This window comes from Haliotis rubra, unplaced genomic scaffold, assembly GCF_003918875.1.
Source record: "Haliotis rubra isolate DU_JTF1 unplaced genomic scaffold, ASM391887v1 Scf1446, whole genome shotgun sequence".
Classification (NCBI taxonomy): Eukaryota; Metazoa; Mollusca; class Gastropoda; order Lepetellida; family Haliotidae; genus Haliotis; species Haliotis rubra.
Window position 1 is genome coordinate 1 of NW_025765388.1, and position 27,656 is coordinate 27,656.

At 39.0% G+C, this 27,656-nt stretch overlaps 9 non-coding genes and 1 pseudogene across 9 annotated transcripts; all 10 read left to right on the forward strand.

The window, feature by feature from the left end:
* Positions 1-377: 377 nt before the first annotated feature.
* On the forward strand, positions 378-498 carry LOC124269399. Its single transcript, XR_006896510.1, has one exon. It is a non-coding gene; the product is annotated as a U5 spliceosomal RNA (small nuclear RNA).
* Positions 499-1,007: 509 nt separating this feature from the next.
* On the forward strand, positions 1,008-1,127 carry LOC124269394. Its single transcript, XR_006896506.1, has one exon. It is a non-coding gene; the product is annotated as a U5 spliceosomal RNA (small nuclear RNA).
* A 511-nt stretch (positions 1,128-1,638) lies between these two features.
* Positions 1,639-1,759, forward strand: LOC124269393. The gene has a single exon (XR_006896505.1). It is a non-coding gene; the product is annotated as a U5 spliceosomal RNA (small nuclear RNA).
* A 510-nt stretch (positions 1,760-2,269) lies between these two features.
* Positions 2,270-2,390, forward strand: LOC124269400. Its single transcript, XR_006896511.1, has one exon. It is a non-coding gene; the product is annotated as a U5 spliceosomal RNA (small nuclear RNA).
* A 511-nt stretch (positions 2,391-2,901) lies between these two features.
* Positions 2,902-3,022, forward strand: LOC124269401. Its single transcript, XR_006896512.1, has one exon. It is a non-coding gene; the product is annotated as a U5 spliceosomal RNA (small nuclear RNA).
* Positions 3,023-3,531: 509 nt separating this feature from the next.
* LOC124269396 lies at positions 3,532-3,650 on the forward strand. The gene has a single exon (XR_006896508.1). It is a non-coding gene; the product is annotated as a U5 spliceosomal RNA (small nuclear RNA).
* Positions 3,651-4,843: 1,193 nt separating this feature from the next.
* Positions 4,844-4,963, forward strand: LOC124269395. Its single transcript, XR_006896507.1, has one exon. It is a non-coding gene; the product is annotated as a U5 spliceosomal RNA (small nuclear RNA).
* A 518-nt stretch (positions 4,964-5,481) lies between these two features.
* LOC124269398 lies at positions 5,482-5,604 on the forward strand (annotated as a pseudogene).
* A 508-nt stretch (positions 5,605-6,112) lies between these two features.
* Positions 6,113-6,233, forward strand: LOC124269397. Its single transcript, XR_006896509.1, has one exon. It is a non-coding gene; the product is annotated as a U5 spliceosomal RNA (small nuclear RNA).
* Positions 6,234-6,743: 510 nt separating this feature from the next.
* Positions 6,744-6,864, forward strand: LOC124269402. The gene has a single exon (XR_006896513.1). It is a non-coding gene; the product is annotated as a U5 spliceosomal RNA (small nuclear RNA).
* The last annotated feature ends 20,792 nt before the right edge of the window (positions 6,865-27,656 follow it).

Sequence of the window (27,656 nt, forward strand, 5' to 3'; positions counted from 1 at the left end):
GCCGCCATCCCCTTCTCAACCATGTAGTTGCAATGCATGCACACGAGAATAGGATGTTTGAATGCTATGTGCAGGAGTGCATTGATCTTCAGGTCGACCACAATGACAAATTATATATCACGACGAGCCAACGTGCAAAATGGCTGCCTCAGACACGGGAGTCGCAAAGCCCATGCTTATTTGACAAGCTACGCTGGTATTAAGCCTTTTCAACTTGAATCTGATTACCATATCAATTGAACAGTTGTTTTGACACCCTTTATATCTCATCAAAACTACCATCCTAAACAGATGATTTAAATGACGCAAGTGATGTCCTGACACTTACACGTGCTGATGTGCTATATTGAGTAGGGGAAGACAGGCGCCTGTAACATTAACTCTGGTTTCTCTTCATCCATTCGGATAAATCTTTCGCCTTTTACTAAAGATTTCCGTGGAGAGGAACATCACAATGAGTCTAATGACTAATTTCTTACGCCCTGAATTGACAGGGTTAATATTTCCAATACAAAAATAGAAGTTCCAGAATATTTACGAAAGGGAGGTAACCAGTCGCCTCAGTGTTCCATTGTCTATTAATTAGAGCACATGCACACTGTAAGTGTTTATCACTCTTTACAAGCTCAAGCCGCCATCCCCTTCTCAACCATGTAGTTGCAATGCATGCACACGAGAATAGGATGTTTGAATGCTATGTGCAGGAGTGCATTGATCTTCAGGTCGACCACAATGACAAATTATATATCACGACGAGCCAACGTGCAAAATGGCTGCCTCAGACACGGGAGTCGCAAAGCCCATGCTTATTTGACAAGCTACGCTGGTATTAAGCCTTTTCAACTTGAATCTGATTACCATATCAATTGAACAGTTGTTTTGACACCCTTTATATCTCATCAAAACTACCATCCTAAACAGATGATTTAAATGACGCAAGTGATGTCCTGACACTTACACGTGCTGATGTGCTATATTGAGTAGGGGAAGACAGGCGCCTGTAACATTAACTCTGGTTTCTCTTCATCCATTCGGATAAATCTTTCGCCTTTTACTAAAGATTTCCGTGGAGAGAACATCACAATGAGTCTAATGACTAATTTCTTACGCCCTGAATTGACAGGGTTAATATTTCCAATACAAAAAATAGAAGTTCCAGAATATTTACGAAAGGGAGGTAACCAGTCGCCTCAGTGTTCCATTGTCTTTTAATTAGAGCACATGCACACTGTAAGTGTTTATCACTCTTTACAAGCTCAAGCCGCCATCCCCTTCTCAACCATGTAGTTGCAATGCATGCACACGAGAATAGGATGTTTGAATGCTATGTGCAGGAGTGCATTGATCTTCAGGTCGACCACAATGACAAATTATATATCACGACGAGCCAACGTGCAAAATGGCTGCCTCAGACACGGGAGTCGCAAAGCCCATGCTTATTTGACAAGCTACGCTGGTATTAAGCCTTTTTCAACTTGAATCTGATTACCATATCAATTGAACAGTTGTTTTGACACCCTTTATATCTCATCAAAACTACCATCCTAAACAGATGATTTAAATGACGCAAGTGATGTCCTGACACTTACACGTGCTGATGTGCTATATTGAGTAGGGGAAGACAGGCGCCTGTAACATTAACTCTGGTTTCTCTTCATCCATTCGGATAAATCTTTCGCCTTTTACTAAAGATTTCCGTGGAGAGGAACATCACAATGAGTCTAATGACTAATTTCTTACACCCTGAATTGACAGGGTTAATATTTCCAATACAAAAATAGAAGTTCCAGAATATTTACGAAAGGGAGGTAACCAGTCGCCTCAGTGTTCCATCGTCTATTAATTAGAGCACATGCACACTGTAAGTGTTTATCACTCTTTACAAGCTCAAGCCGCCATCCCCTTCTCAACCATGTAGTTGCAATGCATGCACACGAGAATAGGATGTTTGAATGCTATGTGCAGGAGTGCATTGATCTTCAGGTCGACCACAATGACAAATTATATATCACGACGAGCCAACGTGCAAAATGGCTGCCTCAGACACGGGAGTCGCAAAGCCCATGCTTATTTGACAAGCTACGCTGGTATTAAGCCTTTTTCAAATTGAATCTGATTACCATATCAATTGAACAGTTGTTTTGACACCCTTTATATCTCATCAAAACTACCATCCTAAACAGATGATTTAAATGACGCAAGTGATGTCCTGACACTTACACGTGCTGATGTGCTATATTGAGTAGGGGAAGACAGGCGCCTGTAACATTAACTCTGGTTTCTCTTCATCCATTCGGATAAATCTTTCGCCTTTTACTAAAGATTTCCGTGGAGAGGAACATCACAATGAGTCTAATGACTAATTTCTTACGCCCTGAATTGACAGGGTTAATATTTCCAATACAAAAAATAGAAGTTCCAGAATATTTACGAAAGGGAGGTAACCAGTCGCCTCAGTGTTCCATCGTCTATTAATTAGAGCACATGCACACTGTAAGTGTTTATCACTCTTTACAAGCTCAAGCCGCCATCCCCTTCTCAACCATGTAGTTGCAATGCATGCACACGAGAATAGGATGTTTGAATGCTATGTGCAGGAGTGCATTGATCTTCAGGTCGACCACAATGACAAATTATATATCACGACGAGCCAACGTGCAAAATGGCTGCCTCAGACACGGGAGTCGCAAAGCCCATGCTTATTTGACAAGCTACGCTGGTATTAAGCCTTTTTCAACTTGAATCTGATTACCATATCAATTGAACAGTTGTTTTGACACCCTTTATATCTCATCAAAACTACCATCCTAAACAGATGATTTAAATGACGCAAGTGATGTCCTGACACTTACACGTGCTGATGTGCTATATTGAGTAGGGGAAGACAGGCGCCTGTAACATTAACTCTGGTTTCTCTTCATCCATTCGGATAAATCTTTCGCCTTTTACTAAAGATTTCCGTGGAGAGGAACATCACAATGAGTCTAATGACTAATTTCTTACGCCCTGAATTGACAGGGTTAATATTTCCAATACAAAAATAGAAGTTCCAGAATATTTACGAAAGGGGAGGTAACCAGTCGCCTCAGTGTTCCATCGTCTATTAATTAGAGCACATGCACACTGTAAGTGTTTATCACTCTTTACAAGCTCAAGCCGCCATCCCTTCTCAACCATGTAGTTGCAATGCATGCACACGAGAATAGGATGTTTGAATGCTATGTGCAGGAGTGCATTGATCTTCAGGTCGACCACAATGACAAATTATATATCACGACGAGCCAACGTGCAAAATGGCTGCCTCAGACACGGGAGTCGCAAAGCCCATGCTTATTTGACAAGCTACGCTGGTATTAAGCCTTTTCAAATTCAATCTGATTACCATATCAATTGAACAGTTGTTTTGACACCCTTTATATCTCATCAAAACTACCATCCTAAACAGATGATTTAAATGACGCAAGTGATGTCCTGACACTTACACGTGCTGATGTGCTATATTGAGTAGGGGAAAACAGGCGCCTGTAACATTAACTCTGGTTTCTCTTCATCCATTCGGATAAATCTTTCGCCTTTACTAAAGATTTCCGTGGAGAGGAACATCACAATGAGTCTAATGACTAATTTCTTACGCCCTGAATTGACAGGGGTTAATATTTCCAATACAAAAATAGAAGTTCCAGAATATTTACGAAAGGGAGGTAACCAGTCGCCTCAGTGTTCCATCGTCTATTAATTAGAGCACATGCACACTGTAAGTGTTTATCCTCTTTACAAGCTCAAGCCGCCATCCCCTTCTCAACCATGTAGTTGCAATGCATGCACACGAGAATAGGGATGTTTGAATGCTATGTGCAGGAGATGTGCATTGATCTTCAGGTCGACCACAATGACAAATTATATATCACGACGAGCCAACGTGCAAAATGGCTGCCTCAGACACGGGGAGTCGCAAAGCCCATGCTTATTTGACAAGCTACGCTGGTATTAAGCCTTTTTCAACTTGAATCTGATTACCATATCAATTGAACAGTTGTTTTGACATTGCCCCCTTTATATCTCATCAAAACTACCATCCTAAACAGATGATTTAAATGACGCAAGTGATGTCCTGACACTTACACGTGCTGATGTGCTATATTGAGTAGGGGAAGACAGGCGCCTGTAAACATTAACTCTGGTTTCTCTTCATCCATTCGGATAAATCTTTCGCCTTTTAGTAAAGATTTCCAGAATATTTACGAAAGGGGGGTAGCAGTCACCTCTGAAGGAGGGAGGAACATCACAATGAGTCTAATGACTAATTTCTTACGCCCTGAATTGACAGGGTTAATATTTCCAATACAAAAAATAGAAGTTCCAGAATATTTAGGAAAGGGAGGTAACCAGTCGCCTCTGTGTTCCATTGTCTTTTAATTAGAGCACATGCACACTGTAAGTGTTTATCACTCTTTACAAGCTCAAGCCGCCATCCCCTTCTCAACCATGTAGTTTGCAATGCATGCACACGAGAATAGGATGTTTGAATGCTATGTGCAGGAGTGCATTGATCTTCAGGTCGACCACAATGACAAATTATATATCACGACGAGCCAACGTGCAAAATGGCTGCCTCATACACGGGAGTCATAAAGCCCATGCTTATTTGACAAGCTACGCTGGTATTTAAGCCTTTTCAACTTGAATCTGATCACCATATCAATTGAACAGTTGTTTGACACCCTTTATATCTCATCAAAACTACCATCCTAAACAGATGATTTAAATGACGCAAGTGATGTCCTGACTTGCTTACACGTGCTGATGTGCTATATTGAGTAGGGAAAACAGGCGCCTGTAACATTAACTCTGGTTTCTCTTCATCCATTCGGATAAATCTTTCGCCTTTACTAAAGATTTCCGTGGAGAGGAACATCACAATGAGTCTAATGACTAATTTCTTACGCCCTGAATTGACAGGGTTAATATTTCCAATACCAAAAAAATAGAAGTTCCAGAATATTTACGAAAGTGGAGGTAACCAGTCGCCTCAGTGTTCCATCGTCTATTAATTAGAGCACATGCACACTGTAAGTGTTTATCACTCTTTACAAGCTCAAAGCCGCCATCCCTTCTCAACCATGTAGTTGCAATGCATGCACACGAGAATAGGATGTTTGAATGCTATGTGCAGGAGTGCATTGATCTTCAGGTCGACCACAATGACAAATTATATATCGACGAAAAGCATTGTAAAATGGCTGCCTCCAGACACGGGAGTCGCAAAGCCCATGCTTATTTGACAATAGCTACGCTGGTATTAAGCCTTTTTCAACTTGAATCTGATTACCATATCAATTGAACAGTTGTTTTGACACCCTTATATCTCATCAAAACTACCATCCTAAACAGATGATTTAAATGACGCAAGTGATGTCCTGACACTACACGTGCTTTGATGTGCTATATTGAGTAGGGGAAGACAGGCGCCTGCAACGGCATTAACTTTGGTTTCTCTTCATCCATTCGGATAAATCTTTCGCCTTTTACTAAAAGATTTCCACCGTGGAGGAACATCACAATGAGTCTAATGACTAATTTCTTACGCCCTGAATTGACAGGGTTAATATTTCCAATACAAAAATAGAAGTTCCAGAATATTTACGAAAGGGAGGTAACCAGTCGCCTCAGTGTTCCATCGTCTTTTAATTAGAGCACATGCACACTGTAAGTGTTTATCACTCTTTACAAGCTCAAGCCGCCATCCCCTTCTCAACCATGTAGTTGCAATGCATGCACACGAGAGTAGGATGTTTGAATGCTATGTGCAGGAGTGCATTGATCTTCAGGTCGACCACAATGACAAATTATATATCACGACGAGCCAACGTGCAAAATGGCTGCCTCAGACACGGGAGTCGCAAAGCCCATGCTTATTTGACAAGCTACGCTGGTATTAAGCCTTTTCAACTTGAATCTGATTACCATATCAATTGAACAGTTGTTTTGACACCTTTATATCTCATCAAAACTACCATCCTAAACAGATGATTTAAATGACGCAAGTGATGTCCTGACACTTACACGTGCTGATGTGCTATATTGAGTAGGGGAAGACAGGCGCCTGTAACATTAACTCTGGTTTCTCTTCATCCATTCGGATAAATCTTTCGCCTTTTAGTAAAGATTTCCGAGGAGGGGAACATCACAATGAGTCTAATGACTAATTTCTTACGCCCTGAATTGACAGGGTTAATATTTCCAATACAAAAAATAGAAGTTCCAGAATATTTAGGAAAGGGAGGTAACCAGTCGCCTCTGTGTTCCATTGTCTTTTAATTAGAGCACATGCACACTGTAAGTGTTTATCACTCTTTACAAGCTCAAGCCGCCATCCCCTTCTCAACCATGTAGTTGCAATGCATGCACACGAGAATAGGATGTTTGAATGCTATGTGCAGGAGTGCATTGATCTTCAGGTCGACCAACAATGACAAATTATATATCACGACGAGCCAACGTGCAAAATGGCTGCCTCATACACGGGAGTCGCAAAGCCCATGCTTATTTGACAAGCTACGCTGGTAATTAAGCCTTTTCAACTTGAATCTGATCACCATATCAATTGAACAGTTGTTTTGACACCCTTTATATCTCATCAAAACTACCATCCTAAACAGATGATTTAAATGACGCAAGTGATGTCCTGACACTTACGTGCTGATGTGCTATATTGAGTAGGGGAAGACAGGCGCCTGTAACATTAACTCTGGTTTCTCTTCATCCATTCGGATAAATCTTTCGCCTTTTACTAAAGTTTTCCGTGGAGAGGAACATCACAATGAGTCTAATGACTAATTTCTTACGCCCTGAATTGACAGGGTTAATATTTCCAATACAAAAAATAGAAGTTCCAGAATATTTACGAAAGGGAGGTAACCAGTCGCCTCAGTGTTCCATTGTCTTTTAATTAGAGCACATGCACACTGTAAGTGTTTATCACTCTTTACAAGCTCAAGCCGCCATCCTCTCGTTGCAATGCGTGCGCACGAGAATGGGATGTTTGAATGCTATAGTATGAAAAGAAGTCATTGAGAATGTTAGGAATATTATTCATTGAATCTGACAACAAGGACATCTGATCAATAAATACAAACAAATAGAAGTTTGAGAACATTTAGGCAAGGGAGTATCTCAGGCAGGAGAACGCAATTATTTTGATATGGCAAGCACTCCAGGCTTGTCTCCCATCGGAGATGCCATGGATAATTTTATGTAAAACTTGTTATCTTTCGAGACCATCGTGGTATTCTAGCTCAGTTTAGTTGTGTAATTTTACCATTTTATGTGGAAACGGGCAGATATACCAAGCCTTGTACAGCACTTGAATAAAGGCTATGTGAATAATGATGAAAATGCTTGTGCTTATTATGTTTAAAATTTCACGTTTTGATCCAATGTACTTTTTATAAAGACATTAGATTTAACCTTTTTAAGGCAGCTGCAGAAAGCAACTGTAATTTTAATCACCTTTGTCATGAAGAGAAATTGTTTTATAATAATGAATTCCGATGTTTTACAAAAGGAATTAGCAAATGCACTTCATATAATATATAAATGCACTTCATATTCCTTGAAGACTGAGGAAATGTGACACTAAGCAGCTTCACATTCAATGTGGTCAATCTGTAGTGGATGTTTCATCTTCACTCAAGAACTTGGGTGTTCATATTGACTGCAAACCTTCTATGGAAACTCAAGTTTCACAGTTATGTAAATGCTGCTATTTCCATTTGAGAAACATTGGGTCCATTCGCCATCTGTTGACACAAGATGCTACCGCATGTCTCATGAGAACTTTAGTCCGCTCTCGCCTAGATTATTGCAACAGTTTATTGTTTGGAGTTTCCAACGAGTTACAAAAGATTCACAACATTGCTGCCCGTATTATAACAAGAAGCAAAACATCTTGTCACATATCACCCACTCTCCAATCTCTCCACTGGCTTCACATTCCTGAACGTATGAAATCCAAAACACTGATACTCACTTATCAGGCAATTCAGAAAATGGGACCTGTCTATCTTCAAGAACTCATGACATTGTACACTCCCTCCAGAACTATCCGTTCCCAGTATCAGTTTCTCCTGTCCATGCCTACTTATAAACTCAAATCGTTTGGTGCCAAGTCCTTTCAGTATGCAGCTGCTACCCTTAAGTACTCTCTGCCTCTCGATCTAAAACTAGTACCAACTCTGCCGCTCTTCAAAAACAGACTCAAAACCCACCTCTTTCAACCTCTTTATGTTTCATAAATCCATGCATTTTCTTGTACATATGAACTGTGACTTGTCAACGCTTTGAGCATTGCCTTCGTGTGGTGGAAGTCAGCGCTATATATATACTCTTATTATTATTATTATTATTATTATTATTATATAATATAATGAATAATGTTCATTTTATTCATACAATGTATATCTAATTTATGCTTTTCCATTTTTGGTCTTAATGTATTTTGATTATTTTAAGAATCTCTTGCTATTCCTTTTCTTTCTCTTTTCACGGTAGTTTCATCGATGAGTCTGTTGTTGTTACCAGTGTGTCTTATCTTAAATATGCCTAAATTTCTATCTCCCATATTATATTCTATCATGTGTGGACCATTAATGTACATATAATGTACTTATAATGTATTTATAGTGTCTCATAAGTCCATGTGTGGCTGGACACACTTCCTTTAAAGTGTTTTATGTGACTCTGTATTTTACTGTAAATGTTTTGCGTGTGACACTTTAAAAAACATTTTACTACTACTTACTACTGCTATATCAAACTACCGACCACTCTCGATGGACTTGGCGTGCCCAGCACGAAGAGTGCGATTGTTCATTGGCATATGAGCATAAAGTGTTTGAGGAGGAAGTACTGTATTTCACAGTGAAGAGAATGTCACACTAGTTTAACTGTGTAGTGAATGTCAACACTGTTTCACTGTGAAGAGATTGTCACGCCAGTTCACTGTGAAGAGACTGTTTCACTGTGAAAACATATATCGCACCAGTCTGACTATGTTGAAATGTCACCGCTGATAATGTCAGCAGCGCTTTACTGTGTAGAAAATATTTAAACAGTCCAAATACAGTATTTATGCAAGTTAAAACACACACAAGACTCCCATCACCCTACGTGTACAAATGTTTTCTCTGAATAACTCAAATGGATTTTCGCTGCGGCTGAGCTCATCCGGTAATAATTCATTACTAATTACCCATACTGAAGACTGGTTATATATAAGTGGGTATGCTGTTAATTTGCAGAGTAGATACACAAATAACTTATTTCATTCATTAGCACGATGAACACTAATTGAAATAATTACGCATTGTTTCTATGATGAACTGCTGAAAGAGCAACACATGCCCTCCACATTACATTTATTGTCTTGATACCCTGACGAGTTACCTTATTACTTCCGTTCATTCCCTTGTGGCCGAGTACAATATTGCAAACAGAATATTCAGAAAACCTGGCATACCGTTAGAAGTGTGGCCAAAGGCACCAGACGTAGACACAATATGTCTGACATGTACATTTTGCTACTACTCTGCTTCTTTTCCCAATGTTTAGGTACGTGATTATCTTTTAAAGCGTTTAGCATAATTTGCCTCGGGTCACTGGCTTGACATGATTCTTTCAGTTAAGGAAAGTTAAAACATTCTAATGAAATGAGTTGTTTCCATACATCACACTTCTCCATGGTATGGCATTACTGATAAAAGGAGGGATTGGAAAGCCAACTCATGTACCCACTTCTTGCGATTGATATTCAAGGATTGAAGCTGTGGTTGAAGCTGTGAGTATCTTGTTATGCCATACACACGCAATGACATGTTGGCAATCTGAACATGGTCTTGGCGACGTGAAACATTTGGTCATAAAGTGTGCAAAAAGTAGCACAGCCATCATCTCAGCGGTCGCAAATGCAAACACACAGGCATTGCTAAACAGGAAGGCTCATTAAGAATAGCGTCACACATAATGATGTATTCTCTCTCTCTCTCTCTCTCTCTCTGCTCAACGCTAAGGTCAACATGAGACGTGAGGGTGGATCGGATATGGTATGAGTAGATATCACCTCTGACTCTGTGAGCGCACTCACCTCTAATTAAGAGTCACTGTACGGCAATTACTACCTCGCCGACTGGATGTCGAACACAGCAAGAGAGCAGGACAGAGGCAATTACTACCTCGCCGACTGGATGTATATCTGTTGCTGTTGTTGTTGAACCGTTCTCAGAACGGAATTTATTAGCGTATTGATACGAGATTCCTTAAGACATACTCACATAAGGGAAATGAGGATTATGGAATTATTAACGCTAAACAATAAAACACAGTGCGAACCTACTTCGGGAAATTCTCCCAGAGGAAGTGCAGCAAGAGCTGAAAATAGCTAAAGGTTGAATGTCGGAGTAAGGACGTTCATGTTGGTGTTTCACCCAAACCCGTCAGCAAAGGTTAAAAAGTGCGATCGTCAACACATAGTCTGATGATCATGAGTAATATGAGCAATAATACCATTTAGATGTGTTTTTCGACTTTGAGAATATGCACATGTGCTAAATGTCCAGAAGTTACCAAGTTACGGCTTTAAAGTAACAAAATTCACAGGGACTTAACATTATATACAGCCTACATACATAAATCATAGAAATAGCAGGTGTGGCCCTTGAAACATGGTCTCCTTGTTCTATGTCGATCATGGTCAAATCTAAGTAGACCTGATACGTTTACTTGACTTTCTCAGACAGGAAATTCCGTACACACATGCTGTACATGTTCTTCTAGGTTCCTGCCTCGACACGAAAGATGACTGTTCCACCCGTGCAAAGAACTATGATTGTCTACGTGCCCCGGATCAGATGTCCTGCGCCTGTCCACAGTCATGCAACACTTTGTCAGAATGTTCGGGTAGGTTTTTAAACATTTATTCAATTCGAACTGGATACACTCCTTTCACCGTTTACCCGTGAAGGTCCCGGTTAGATTATTGGCCTTCAGTAACCAATGCTTGTCGACAGAGGCGAAAACGGGATCGGGTGGTCAGGCTCGTTGACTTGGTTGACACATGTCGTCGGTTCCCAATTGCGCAGGTCGATGATCATTCTGTTGATCACTGGATTGTCTGGTCCAGATTCGATTATACAGACCGCCGCCATATAGCTGGAATATTGCTGGGTGCGGCGTAAAACTAAACTCACTCACCCTTAACCTTTATAGACGTGCCTTTGCATGCGTGTGTGACGGGTGCCGAAGGTGACGAAGGAGACACTTGCATACCCTGATATTATTCCTGTTTGGTAGTGATTTATACACGAATGCTTGAAATATGATTGGAATGGGATTTCTTATGTTACGTTTTGATTACGAAGTTGAAGCTAAAAACTTAACCGAACAAATTCAAGGTAATGAAATACAATAGCAGTGATTATAGCATTAAATTGGATGCAGAATATCCAAGCGTAGAGAGTTATCACAAAGAATGTTTGTCTTCTTATGGCTTGAGATGTTATGTGAGATGACAGGTAATAGCTAGCTCCTGTTATATACACAAAAGAAGATGCTAGGAAATTCTACAACAACCCTTAGGATTGTCGTACTCTGTAGCTGTTTCCTGAACTGTCTTAAGTTCATATATAGGACCAGAGTAGAATTACAATCTTAATTTAGGACCATGAAATTTAAAGTGGAAAGATAATACCGCTTTTTAGGCCCTTGGGCGTAATATCACATGGGCTTAAATCCAGGAACTTACTGTATCTACCTCCCTTAGTTGAATTCCTGTAACTGTTATGGGGACCCGTTATGAAGAGGTGATTGTTAATATCCTAGGACCTGATAAATTTGTTATTCCCATGAATTATATTCGAGAGCACACTGATCCACTGCATCAAGGTAGTAATGCTGCGTGTTGAGCAAGTATAACTTAGACAAACAAAGTGTGGAACTGATTGAATGCATTTAACATACTGTTAACAATATGGCACAAGAACTATATCATTATATAGCATATACTTTGAGTGAGTGTGTGAGTGAGGTTGTGAATCCAGTCACAGCACGGCATGTCGACTTACTGGCGGAGGAAAAACTCCAAGTGATACCATGTGTCAGACATTTATTGCGTATACGCAATGGCTGCCAAATTTGTAGCACCAAAAGATATTTCTGGCAGCGAAATGTGTTGTTGCTTCGATTATTTCTCGTTGCTTCAATTATTTTCTCGTTGCTTCGATAAATTTATTTTTGGTTCGAGTATTTTCTCGTCATTTCACGTTTCTTTCAAAAACTGATATTTCATCTATTTTCTCCTAACTTTAGTTTCTTTCTAATACATGAATTTCGAATATTTTCTCGTTTCTTCTTTTGCCTATGGCGGCTAAAAAGGGCGTCGCCCTGAAATACCCGACGCCACACAGTGATGTGGCGACACGTTATAGCTCCATTGCCGTGCAGGCCAAAACGAACTAGCGATGACACGGAGCAAGATAGTGATAGCACGACACGAAACACGACAGGAAACGGCGGCAGAGTGACACCTTTATTCGTTATATCTGTTCGTGAGTGTACATGTGTGTATGCACGCGATGTGTCTGTGTGTGGTATTGTATTGACGTTATTCAGAAGCAAACACTTTCTTTTTTTTTACCATATGCTAGCTTTCATATTTAACAAAAACAGTCTATGCATGTAAAACATGAATATATGATATAATTAAGTAATTCATCATCTGAAGCGAGCAATGAACGTTCAATGCATGTAACAGTAAGAAATAACACAGGTTATCGATGAAACATCATGACGAGAGCCTGAACATGTGGAGTAGTTATCATTGGTTAAGAGGAGGTCTCTAAGCAACTGTTTAACTTTGGTCATGCCACGACTAACTAAAGCATGTAAGTGAGTGGCATTCACGTTATGATAATTCTTAAGTATCCATAGATATTCCTTTTTGGCATAACTTACAGACTTCATGATCAAAGTGCATTGTTTATGTACACATCACATGCATAATTATACTTCGGTAGTTCTGGTAAATGCTACTTTGAAACGATGATTACATTCATGCCTGTGTATTGGTATAAAGCTCAGATTATTTTTACATATTTGCTTCAGAATTTTCATGATATTTAAAGTAAAATCGATCTTTGTCGTGTGCTTTATCGTGAGGTGTTTTTATGAATAAAGATAAGTATTGATCACCCATAGACCTTTTCTTCATGCACAATATTTGACAAGGTTAAACTGAATCCAAACTAGTTTCAGACCAGGATCAAAACAGGAAAATGTAATCTGTGGGTGTCTTCATGATACAAGAGTAACAGGGATTATGCGTTACATGGGGAGGGGACGGGACGGGTGGTCATGGAAGAAATATTCTGTCATGCTAAAATTCGGTGTTTTGTTCGAAATGAGTACCCGTGAACGTTTACTGTGGTGCATCTGTAACACCCCGTGGATATATGGTAGGAATATACCCTAACGCGGCGTAGATCCATGGCACGAGCCTCAAGGGGAAATAACTGTGCAACGAATGAAACTAAATGTGTGCAGACATTGCATGATAGAATTCTATATTGTACACTTGTAGAAATATGGTTAGAATGTACACAAACAACATAAGATCATATGTAAATATACTATCCAAAAAAAAAGAAACGCATAGGTGTTTTGTATTCTTAAAAATCTATTAATTACCTTTCGTGTTCAAACAATCGTCAAAGTATGTAGCAAAGGTGTTGATAACATGATTTTACACAGTTGCACAAGTAAAAAATCGACTTAACCTGAAAGTGTTGATTTTGATGAGATTTCTTACATGGATTAAAAAGGCATCGCCACAAGGCAACCGAAATCACCTTCCAGTTGAAATTGTGCAGCAAAGAGCATGCACTGTCTGGCCATAAAAATCCAGATTACTTTCGGAAATCGGCATTCGTTTTGAAGGAGTTTCAAGGTCAAACACTCTGCCACACCGAACATCACCACTGAACGATTGCACGCTGGAGATTACCATTCTTCTGTTGCTAGGCGTCTGAATGTTAGTCTCAGCACGATATCACGGCTTGCAGGTCGTTACAACCAAACAGGCATAACAAATTACTGTCCCCGTACAGGCAGACATCGAGTCACCACTGTAGCCCAAGATCGGTACATCCGGGTACTACATTTGCGTGATCGTACTGCCACGGGTGAGAGCACAGCAGCCAGGGTGCTTGGACTTCGGAGGATATCCGGTCAAACTGTACGGAACAGGTTGAGAGAAATTGGACTGAGAGCCAGGAGATCCGACGTCGGGCCCGTGCTACGTCGTCACCATGGCGCTCAGCGTCTCCGTTGTCTTAAATGATCCACTTGGTTGTATAGACATTTCTTTCTTCTAAACTGATGCAAAGATTCATGTACTAAAGTCTATTTGTGGACGAGTTATACATGTTTGAAAATACAACATTTTCGCAACAGATTTCTGGGTTATGTGCTTTGGGTTTTTTTTTTAATAGTATATATACAAAGAACTACATCGGCCACAATATCATTAAGTATTACGTCAAATATAGATAAGATTTATATGTGTAATATGTGTCGAAATATGATGTGCAAATCTGATGGACAGGCTCTTGAATAAGACATACAATAGCAGAACGTTCAACAAACCCAGTACACCCATATCCAGGATCGGCTAATGGTGACTACTGGGAATACAACCATGCATGACATTGACAATGAAAGTATATCTGATGACTGCGATACACAATCATTTTCACTTTACGTTACCCCGCCCAATTCCTTAAATTAGTCCGTTTACACAGATAAATTTAGGTTATTTATGCTGTAATAAACGTTCGAATATTTGGCAATATGGGCCAACTACGGTGTAACAGTCTTTCGAAGGAAGAAATGCGAAACAACTCTATTAACAGGGACACTTTGGAGGTTATAACAGACTACGAATATCTCTCTGTAATGGAACACAAACTGACACTGAAAGCAGTGAACATTTAACTCTGACTCTTCTGTTATGACATTGCTTTATAAAAAGTATTATTTAGTCTGTTTTTATACTCCTTATTTTGTTTTGTTAAATGATCGAAGCTTTTGAAAGAAATTTGATGTAACGAGAAAATACTCGAAGCAGCGAGTATTTTTTTCACTGAAAAACTATGTTAGGCTCCGGAAGTGGCAGCAGTAGACTTTCGTAGATTAGCATACTGGGGAAACCAATGGTCACTGATGCATATACTGTGACACAGATAGTAGGTATGTGCACGAAGGAAATGAGGGATCATGAGTTGTATATGTTACAGTAAATATGTATAATCAGCAAATATGTATAATCAGTAAATATGTATAATCAGTAAATATGTATATTTAGTGATTTATTTTCAGTGATTATGTATATTTCCTAATTCCGTCAGGAATTATGTATATTTACTGAAATTTTCAGGACATATATATATATATTTACTGCAATCTACACTGATTCATTATACATATTTACTGATGTCATGATCTGATACAGGTACAGTTAGCACATGATTAGTTAACACATATGCATGTTTACTGATTATACATAGTTGCTGTAATAATATATACGTTAACATGCTTGTCTTGTGTTTGTGGTGTAACAGATGCGCTGCGAGTGTTTAACGTGGGTGCAGGAAGGCATGTGTGAAAGCGACTCTTAGTATATGAAAGAGCATTGTTAGGACACAAGCACCATCTGGAGACGTAAGTACTGCAGTTGACACACTATTTGAAAGCATTTCGAAATCTTCTGAGGCGTATATATGTAATGATAAAATTCAACACGATTTTGAGGGTCAGCCGCTTCATGTAAGGCTAAAGATTAACTGTCTTCAGCGAAATTACTAATCCTTTACTGGGTGCTTTGAAGGAGGATGGGGCGGGCCGGGTGTGTGGGTGTTATCTAATCATTGTACTTTTTATTCAGTGCAAGAGGTAAATAATTGTAAATTTTGACCACAGAATTGAGGCATTTCTTGTGTGTATGATGATATCAACTTTCCGTGATATCAACCTTTTTCTGGTTTCATACTATACTTCCGAATTTTCAGATATGGATGAATCGAATTTGGAATTTAATGAATAGAATTTCAATGAATTAATGTTTACGATCAACCCAGTTCTTGTAATTATTTTAGAACGTATATCGAACAATACTGTTCTTATAGTAACCTTTTTGTCACATTTCCTCATTCATATCAAATTCTGGACTTGCAATATTCAATCTGGTCTAGTAACATTTCAAATGTTAACAGTCCTGATGTCTGAGAATTTTAACACGTACATGTATCAATTACACCACGATCACTGAAGGCGACACCTGCCCAACACCACCCTCACGGGCCAACATGGTTGTCAGCATCGTCCGGGGAAGCGGAATGAGATACGCAGACGTCATCAGCTACACCTGTGACAAGGGATACACAGACACTTCCGGTACACCGTCACCACAAGGAATGCTGGTCTGTGATGAGTCTTACAAGTGGCAGTCTTATGGCGTTTACGGGGACCTACCGACATGTGTAAAAGAAGATGGTATGTAGCGCTACTGCATCAATAATCATTTCTGAGCTGAGTTCGGCAATCAAACACTCATTTTCAGAACAAAATATTAACTTAAAGTTATTTCTAACACGTATGATTAGTCACGTGACGCGATTGGATTGGTTTGGTTGTTGTTTATAGCCGCACTCAGCAATATTCCAGCTCTGTAAATAATCGAGTCTGGACCAGACAATCCAGTGATCAACAGCATGAACATGAACATCGATCTAGGCAATTGGGATACGATGACTTATTACCCTTAAGATAAATTTGTCGAATTCTGATTGTTCTATAGCCAAAGCTTACTAAACCATGTAGGAGGATTTGCCAGGGTGTACGAACCGAACACCCCGTCAAATCTGTCATGTGACACACTACGCGGGTTGTACGAATGACTTTCACCTTTGATGGAATGTGGCTCCAAAACGGCTGATCGCTTCGACATTTTAGAGATGGCATATACAATAATGAGTATTTTCAGAGTAATAAAATTGTTGTGTGTGTATATATATATATACATATATATATATATATATGTTTTTGTATTTCACTGGTCGTTTGACAAAATCTCAAATTCGATATTTTTATCGTAAACTAAGCCATCCCAAGTTATCTCCCTTTATGACCGTTCAGGAAAATCATGGCGAAACGATTTGCGTCTCGTTCTACCGATGATTGAATGTTGTTGTGTAAAGATAAGCTTAATAAAAAGATCTTAAGGGTAATAAAGTCGTCACACGGAGTTTTGCAAGGGTGTACGGGACTGTCAGTATATGGACTGTAACTAATAATATGTCCACAGCGAGCTTGACAAGCCGTATGGGTTACCGAAGATATATTCTAACCTGGATTTTCACGGGTAGCGTGACATACTTTCCATCAGTTTGGCTGATGCATGTCAACGTATCACAGTTGTGTAGATGGGCTGTCTTATTGTAAGTCACTGGATTGCCTAGTTACATCATGAAGTAGGAGTGTATCATTGAACTACAATAACAACAACTTTCAGTCAGTGCTGGGGGTCAAAGACTGTCTGTTATTATAGTAAAAGGGTGGCATATGCTTTGCTTTAACTACTCCCCGACCTCGGAACAGTGTATCACTTCGTTGGGACATGAGAATCATGTGTATATATTCGTCAAACATATCTATATAGAACAGGTACGATCCCAGTCTGCCAACATATTTCTGAAAATACACTTTAAAATATTGTCAGTACCATTATGCTCATTCGATCAAAACCTTGGAACAGAAATCCAATTTGCTCTGTTGCCTCAAATGTCCTAGGTGGAAATACTGTAACCAAATCCCCCAGTCTACAAATGCCCGCCGCAATCGTGCTAAAAACGCCTACCAGTTTCTCTACGACATCCACCGCTGCAGCCCCTGTTTCTGCTGCTTCATCGACTACGATACGTAGCACCACTACGATACGCAGAACCGCTGCTCATGCTTTTGATTCAACCAACAGGGCTTGTTTCACCACCGCACGGCCCAGTGTCACAACACTCTCCGTTCTGAGATCAATGTTCCCGTCAAGTCTCAATGGATGTCTGGCTATAAACAACTCTTTTAGAAACATGGGTACCATACGTGCTGTGATGAAAATGATAACTACTGTATTTGGCAATAATCTTATATTTTGTATTAGGATGTGTGGCATGGTGCCGTCTAGTACTGACGTACATTATCTGCAAGGAACATGAACTCTGTACACACAGACAGTGGGAGACCAACCTATAATGGCTTCGATTTGGAGAAAGTTTTCCTCTTAAATCTTCTTTTAATCTTGAAAATAAAATTTCAAAAGGAACTTGCATGATTAGCGTTAGATTCTGTGACAGCGGAAGGTGATATTTAAGCAAACCAAGACAAGGCCCATGACCTTTTGTATGCATTGCCACATATCCAGTAACATATCTAACATGATCCAGTTAATGATTATTCTTGAAAAATTGCAAAACACTTTATTGAGTGTTGCTAGTTAATTTTATTGTATTATTATGTACTAATGGGAGTCCTTTAAACGTCATCTCCAAGTTTATGCCAGTGGTTGCTAAAAGTCTATTTCATAAGAAGCAAGTTTTAATTAATTAAAACCTCGATACGCAGGAGAAAGGATAACACTTTCTGTTAACTGTGCAAATATGTCCCCGCACAATGTCTCTTCTTGAACAATAGCCTTCAAAAAGAACATCTGTAATTAGTATATTAGTATTTTGTTATGGATTATTGAGGTTGAACAACACTACAATTACTGAAAAGGCTTCATGTTGTGCCTTCGCTGTGAGTCACGCCAAATCCAGTCAGCAGAGCTCAACATGTAAGAAAGCATGTTGTCAATGGTTAACGATGTATGTTCAGTTGATCAATACGTGTGTACTACGATACGGGGACAAACTTTTATCCTGATTGTTAAAATAGCATTTGAAGTACAGTAAGTATTCAGAACTGTTTCTCCAACATCTAGGATTATTCTTCAGTGTGCAAACCTTTTCACAAGCATTAGATATCTCTGCTGAAAATAATATCAGGGGCATATTTATGAATGGCTGTTACATAGTGATGACACCGGGTGTTGGTAACATAATGGAAGTGTCCTGCCGTGGCACCCACTATTCACTTGTTCACCAAGTGAGCACACAGGATGTAAGTCAAAATACGCCGAAGACCCGGGGTCGATTCCCCACATTGTTACAATGTGTGAAGCCCAGTTTCGGTGTCCCTCCGCAGTGATATTGTTGGAACATTGTCCAAATCGGTATAAAACAAATCTCACTATAAGTCAATTTTAGGAATTGCATCGGATGTTGCGTCATTTTTGCGTGTAGTTGTGAAATATCCTCTATATGTTTTTGTACAAAATTTGTCAGATCTTAGTTGCAGACCATATTCACTCGCAACAGTAGCTTTAACCAGATACGAAGAGTGATTGGCAGATGAACCGGGAAATAGGCTAATGTGAACTGACAGTATCAACTATAGCCTTCGTTTGCTTAAATATCAGACCGAGGTTCGATGCCCCACGTGGGTACAATGTGTGAAACCCATTCCTGGTGTCCCCCGACGTGTTATTGCTGGAATATTGCTAAAAGCGGTGTAAAACAAAAATTCACTCACTCACATAAATATCTACGTACCAGGGCCTTACAGAAGCCATGAGTCATCATATAACGTTTTCTTCACTATCTGACAAGTATAACTACATTTCATTTGATGTACTCCAGGTCAAATGACTTCTTCAGATAGTGATTTGCCGATGTAGTAATTCTTTACACAAATTTACATGAACCTCACACTCGGAGACAATGGTATTGCACTTGCAGCACTCGACTAGCAAACAAGTATCTGTTTCATATTTCCAAGTATTTTACCACAATTTCACTAACTAAAATTTAGTCGTGTTTACGGCTAATGTTTTGTGTAGTATGAACATTTGAAGCCTCGCATATTCTTCTTGTACTTCCGAATACCAGTACCAGGATGTGACAGTGAAGCCAATACTATATGTTTAGTACATGTGTTGTTTATATAGTTTATGTCTATCTGTTATGTACAACCTTTTGGGTTGAGATAGATGATACTCTACTCCTTTTAGGATCTGATTCCAAGTATACGATCCCTTTTAGTGACAAAAGTTTTCGTAGAAGACTCAAGTATTTGAAACGGACATAAAATACAAAAGTTCCTCACACGACGTTCTTCCCGTCATCCGTGCAGGCCTGGTGGGAGAGTTGCATTGTGCCATTCAACAATGGAAACAATTGATGTACGTGGGGCCGAAGGGTAATTGGTGGTCAGCCTCGCTGAAATGTTTGATGCATGCCCGCGTGAATAAAGGGTGGGTAGATCGGTGCTGTCAATCACTAAATTGTTTTCAGTGCGGCGTTCAACGACAAACAATTAGAAAAACGATGTTCACATCATAATGAAAGAACATATATATTCTTGCTTTTACAATTGAAAACAATTTCAACTGAAAGCAGAATTTACTGTACGAGTCTGTTGCCCATCGACATCAAACTGTGAGGATACCAGATGTTTCTGAAAAGGTGAGCGTATCCAGCCAAAGCAAGTGCAAATCATTTCCCCACCTGAACAAACAAGTGACAATAGGCACTTATCAGCATTTGATGGCTTGTCGCCGTTGGCCTAAAAAGACGTTTTTGAATCAACAATCTTGATGTGGAATTCTGCCCGTGAGTGCATTTATTGTGGCTACAATGTTTGCAAAAACAAAGTGTTAGATTAAAATTTTCTTATTAAAATCTCAAAACACGATAAACTTGTCATGCTTTTTTTCGTGACATAGGTGGGTTGTTGTTTCTGCAAACCACATTTCCGATGCCAAGTTATCGAGATTGCCAACGCTCGTACATATCAATTACGTTGCTTCACTAGCTCAGCCATACGCATCCTCAACTGCCATGTACGTGTTGGCAAGACTTCTTCGGTTAGTTTCACTACAAAGTTTATTTGTCCACCCTCTACAAACTTACGAACCAGTGCACGTCTTACATTAGACATGTGTCAACAGGGACTGATGAAACTAAGATAAAATATTGATCTTTTAGAGACATAAAAAGCCCAAATATGCTTATGCTTATGTATAAACACATGGATGTCTGGCTCTGCCATTTTTTGTCGGACACTCCGCATGTTGGTTCGTCCACTCGATCAACAGACATAACTGAGGCGTGGTGTAGTCTAGTGGGTAAAGCGTTCGCTCGTCACGCCGAAGACCCGGGTTCGAATCCCCACATGGACACAATGTGTGAAGCCCATTTCTGGTGTGCCCTGCCGTGATATAGCTGTAATATTGCTAAACGCGGCGTAAAACTAAACACAATCAATCAGTCAGATTTTCTATTTCCACTAAGTAATCCTGATTGAACTTGCTGCAGATCTGCAGATCTTACTTTGCACACAACTATAGAAGTGAAGCGTCGTATACCTGAAAATCAAAGATGACGGATCACTGGCATGCATGCACTAACCTTGGATGTTTTCGATCGATGCATCAGATCAATCACACTGCAATCAGCTGGCTCATTCGCAAACACAAGATGGCAGGACAGGTGAAGGATGTGTCGAGATCTGGACCGTCAGGGAAGACCAGTGACAGAGAAAACTGAGTCCGTCAGATGTCGACTCAACGAATCGGTATTAATGGCGAAATGACCAACCAGATGTCCAGTCCTCTCACCCCAACGCAACTGGTCTGTTTACCCCAATGTCGAGCACGGAAGCACTGGAACTGGATCATGGAAAAGGATTCATTGGTCTGACGAGATTAGCTTTTTGTTCAATCATACTGATGTTAGGACTCGTGTCTAGCGAGACAGGAGTGCAGCTTACACCGCAACATAGAGGAGACAGTGTCATCTGATGGAGGCTGTCATTGTATGGGGCTGCTCTTTCTATGACGCTTGGCATACAGTTCAGGGGGCACTAAATGAACACAGTTAACAGGACACAATATTGCAGGGATATGTTCAGCCACATTTTGATTATCACCCATTGGTGTCGCGGTCTCTAGACCCCATTGAGCACAGGCTGTGATAGATCACGTTCCCAACAAAGTCATAGAGACATTGTCTTCATCTACTCGTAGCCCAGATCTAAAATCTGAAAACATTTCCACTGTTGAGGATAACGCAAATGATCTGATCTTGGTCATGATGAAGCGACTAAGTAATGTGATCTGTAGATCAGTAGGGGTTGCTCCACATTTTGACTGATTCCTCACATACAAATCATGGGGACAGTACCTATATTAGACCTATCACTTTTCTTGCTCACATTTATATCCCCATCCAGTCCCCAAACCCCAGACATATCATGCGGATATTTGGCACTTTCATTTTACTCGAAAGAATCCGGACTTTCGTTTCAGCAGCATAAATCAAAAACTGCTCATTATTTATCAGCAACATTTGACAGAACCTGAAATCGTGCCTTTTGCTATTTGCTGGTTTTTGGCAGTATATTTTTTCTTGATTTCCATGGAAACAATGGAGTGCGTGAGTTTCGATTTACTCCGCTTTAACCATATTCCAGCAATATCACTGAGGGGCAAAAATGGGCTTCACGCATTGTGCCCATGTGGGGAATCGAAACCATGTTCCCTTGTTTCCATGGATACAGTTTCGCGAAAATGGAGGTAGGTGTCGTTTCCGGAACACAACCCAAAAACCGTTCAATATGTTTCAACAAAACTTAGCAATATATCAAACAGATCATGACGTGGTGGCTTTTGCTTTTGGCATTGATCATTTTCTCGTTTTTCATTGAATCGATTCGAACTTATTCTCAAAAGGGAGGGTTTAAATTTCGTTTCCGGAGTACTGCGCAAAATCCATGAGGCATTTTGCATCTAAACCGGGTACATGTATTAGCCTAGGGCTGAAATGAAGCCTTCTGCTATTTAACAATTGTACAAATATTTACTTGTTTCGGTGGCAACAAGTTTCACTTTGACTCTGTTCATAGCGGTGTGTTTGCGCGGACAATATCTCACAAACTATAAACTAATATGTATTCCTTCACGAAACTGTGCGCACACAAAGACCAGGTTGTCGAAAATAAATTTTGTGTCCGTTTCTTTGTCTCAGAGTACATTTGGTCTTCCTCCTTACCTTACCTTGGATCAACCAGATCTTAGTTCTTTGTCTCACCATTCAGTTCAGTGCTCATCAAGTAATCGCTGGAGAGTTTGTTGTCTGTAAATCTCTGAATTCCATTCAGTAGCATCTTATTCGTATATCCATGGATGTGGAAGCTTATTTCAGTAACTTTGATTATTTTGTAGAATGTATTTATTTCGCATGTAATTGTAGAGTCATGTTTGACCGCACTATTTGTACATACGTGGTTGTGAGTGAGTTAGTGAGTTTACTTTTACGCCGCACTTAGCAATATTCCAGCTATATGGCGGCGGTCTGTAAATAATCGAGTCTTGCCCAGACAGTTCAGTGATCAACAGCATGAACATCGATCTACGCAACTGGGATCGGAAGACATGTGTCATGTCTCGTCCTCTATATTGATACCTCCATCTCCGTCACTGGTTTATCAGCTTGCTACTCGTGTCTTGCGAACATAGAGAGCACAAATCTGTTAACACTGTATGCAGTTCTCCCGGCCATCCGCGCTGGATACAGAGTTATCTTTCTGACGCACATTTCCATATGAACTTTGTGTACTCCATTGTATTCTTTATGAACTTTTTCACATGCTAACTGGCACGGATATCTATGTGTCAAATGTCACATAACAGATAAAAGACGTTAAACATACTTGTGTATCACCTCAGTAAATTGTCATAGCATTAACTGTAGTAAAATAGGACATTATCAGGTGGTTTTAGGAAGGATTCAAATTGCGCCCAATCTGGCCATCATCTGTGGCACACTCTATCCAATTGATTTCATGTGAGCATATAGCTGAAACTAAGGCTGTTGTCAATACTATTTCCTTAATATGCCACCTTATTCTTAAGGGACATGTTTATTCCAGACATAAAAGTGCAGAGTAGGTATCAAAATCATTTCCCAGCTAACACACAACGTTTTTGCAACGTTGTGGGAAGGTTGTACATCGGTGACGTCATGACACAACGTCATTTTATAACGTTATGCCACAACGTAATAGCAACGTTGTAAATTTACGCTTGCTTCATATAACCTTAATACAACGTCAGGGCCGCAACGTTAAGACAACGTAAAGATTGAACGTACCATATGTTATATTTGGGATTACACTTTTTTAGCAAAGTACAAATTCTAGTACTTTTTGTGTACCCCTCTGATAAGTGTAAATGGGCAGTGTAGTCTGCAGTGTAGACTACCAGTTGTCCAACTTCCATTTTTGTGGAAGTCGCGGTGGCCGAGCAGCTTTGGCGGCTGACTTTGTGTGCTGGCGATTAGGTGCCTGACACTGAGGGTGTGAGTTCGAATCAGGGATGGGACTCATCCCAAAAAGTACTAGAATTTGTACTTTACTAAGAAAATGGAATCCCAAATATAACATATGTTACGTTTGACCACTTTCTAAATGGCATTGTGTAAACTGAATCTACAGAATAACGTTGTAACAACGAAAGCATAACGCTGTAACAACGAAAGCATAACGTTGTGACAACGTGTATTACTGTTAGCTGGGTTCCCAGTTTTATATCATTGGTGACGCCTCGTTTCCAAAGACGTTTCCAAGTACAGACTGCCGTACTCGTACTAGGGTATTATGCTTCAGTGTGTAATACGTCAGTTGCAATTTCTGTCGCTGGACGGTGTTGGAAAATAAAGCAATAATCACCTGTTCACCTGTTATGTCCGTCCTGCTCATATCGTTTAGTCCCCGTATATAATCCCCGTTGGAAATGAACGATTTTTCTGCTATATCAAATAAGCACACGGGTGAAGCTGCTAATAAGCTTATAAACATTGTCCAAGAAAGCGGAAAAGACGCAAACATGTTATTAAGAAAACGTGTCACTAAAGAAATAAGTGAGGTATGGTACGACCATGAGTGTAAAGACTTAAAGAAAAGAAAGTATTCAGCATTAGATAAATTCCGAGTTACAGGGAACTTCAACTATCTTACCGAATTTAGAATTTATAGAAACAAATACAGAGAAGTTCGCCGTAGGAAGTGTGATTTGTATCACGAGTTTACAACCATACAATTATTACAATCCTGTCAGGATGGTAACTATAAAACATTCTGGTCTGGTGTTAAGTCATTATTAGGTAAAACGGCTACACGGTCTACATCTATCAGCAGTTTGCAATGGGTCGCTTACTTTATAAATATTCTGAATATTAAAGATGTTAACATAGACAAAGATTTTATGACCTTTGCCAAACAGGATATGCTGAAAAATGAATTTATATTGATTGATGATGACTCTAATAATATTCTAAATAAAGAGATAACCATAAATGAAATAACAAATGCATTATCAGCTTTAAAACTTGGCAAAGCATGTGGTCCTGATGGACTACCTCCTGAAATGTGGAAACACGGAGGTCATATTTTACTACCTTATTTGCATGTACTTTTTAATTGTATTTTTAACTCCGGAGACTTTCCTTCTGCTTGGTCACAAATGATGTTAATAACTATAGAGGTATTTCTTTGATGGACATATGCGGAAAAATATTCACTTATATTTTAAATGAAAGACTGAAAGCATTTGTTGATGTGTATAAGTTAAATCCAGAATGTCAAGCTGGATTCTGCTCAGGATATTCAACTGTTGATAATGTTTTTACCTTACAGGCTTTAATTCAAAAATACTTGTCCAAGTCTAATGGTCGATTTTATTGTTTATTTGCTGATTTTCATAAAGCATTTGATTGTGTAAATAGAGATCTATTATGGTATGTTCTTTTTCAAAACAATATCCGTGGTAAAATGCTTTCAATAGTGCGTGATATGTACAATAAATCAATTTCAGCTGTAAAACTATCAAATTCTAGCATTTCAGAATATTTCAATTCCTTGAGTGGTGTACGACAAGGATGTATACTCAATCCATTATTATTTAGTATGTTTGTAAAACAACTTGAAGAGGATCTTACATCGTCTGACGAAAGAGTTATTTTTGTTGGAGCAGAATTTCTAAAGCTCTTTTTATTATTCTATGCTGATGATTTATGTATATTTTCTGACACAGTTATAGGTTTACAAAGAAAGATTAATATTTTATCCAAATTTTGCACAAAATGGGGCTTAAAGGTTAATTTTACAAAAACAGAGATAATTGTTTTTCGCAACGGAGGTATAGTGAAGAAGACCGAAAAGTGGATGTTTAACCATGTGAAGTTGAAAACTACATGCTATTACAGCTATCTGGGTATTTTATTTTCCAGCAGACTATCTTGGTCAAAAGCAGTCCAGACTCTCGTTCTGAAAGCTAATAAAGCCCTTTTTCCAATTAAACAGCTTCATCATAAAATGAAAAATCTTTCTCCTACTGTCTTATTACAAATTAAGCCTATCTTATTATATTGCTCAGAAATATGGTGTTTTCAAGAGTGGCTTATTCTAGAAAGATTTCATGTAAAATACTGTAAATATGTTCTTGGTGTTGGTATTACTACAACAAATGCAGCTGTTTTATCTGAATGCGGTCGTCATCATATATGTTGTGATTCTATAATAAGATGTGTTAAGTACTGGTGTAAATTAGTAATTATGGAAGAGACTAGATATCCCAAACAAACCTATATTATGTTAAAAAGAATGAACGATATTAACCGCAAGTCATGGGTAACTGAAGTGAGGAAATTAATTTATATTTATGGTTTCAGCTATGCGTGGGAGTTTCAAAATATTGTTAACACAGATTTATTTTTTAAACAGTTCTCTCAACGAGTTAAAGATTGTAACATCCAGTGTATATTTTCTATGTTAAATGAACATTCTAATTTAGAGTTCTATTCATGTGTCAAAAGTACGTTTAATATGGAATCATACTTGTCAACATTATATAACAATGATTTAAGAAGATTTTCATCACTTTTAAGATTTGGTGAATGAAATATTATGAAGAATACAGGCAGAAGAAATAATATCCCAAGAGAATTAAGATTTTGTCCATTTGGTAAGAACATTTTAGAAGATGAGGTTCATTTTATGTTTATTTGCTCACAATATGATGATTTAAGAACAGGATATATGTTAAATATTGACTGTAAAGATAGAAACTCTCTCATTCGCCTTCTTCAAAATGAAAATAGCAATTATTTATATATGTATGCAAATCATATTAAGGAAGCGTTTATGCAACGTAGCGCATTATTATTGTGAATATATAGAAATATGCTCTAGTTATTGTGCACATCATACCTTTTGTATTGTAATATATATTGTACATGGGCCTGTGGCCTTTCTACTGAATAAAGTTATATATTGTACATAACATACATATTGTATATAACCACGTGAATATTTCATTTATCGCTACTTGGCAAGGCAGCTGGTGTATCTGGCACGAGGGCCTCATACACAATGTTTGCTGCTCATACACATCACAAAGAAAC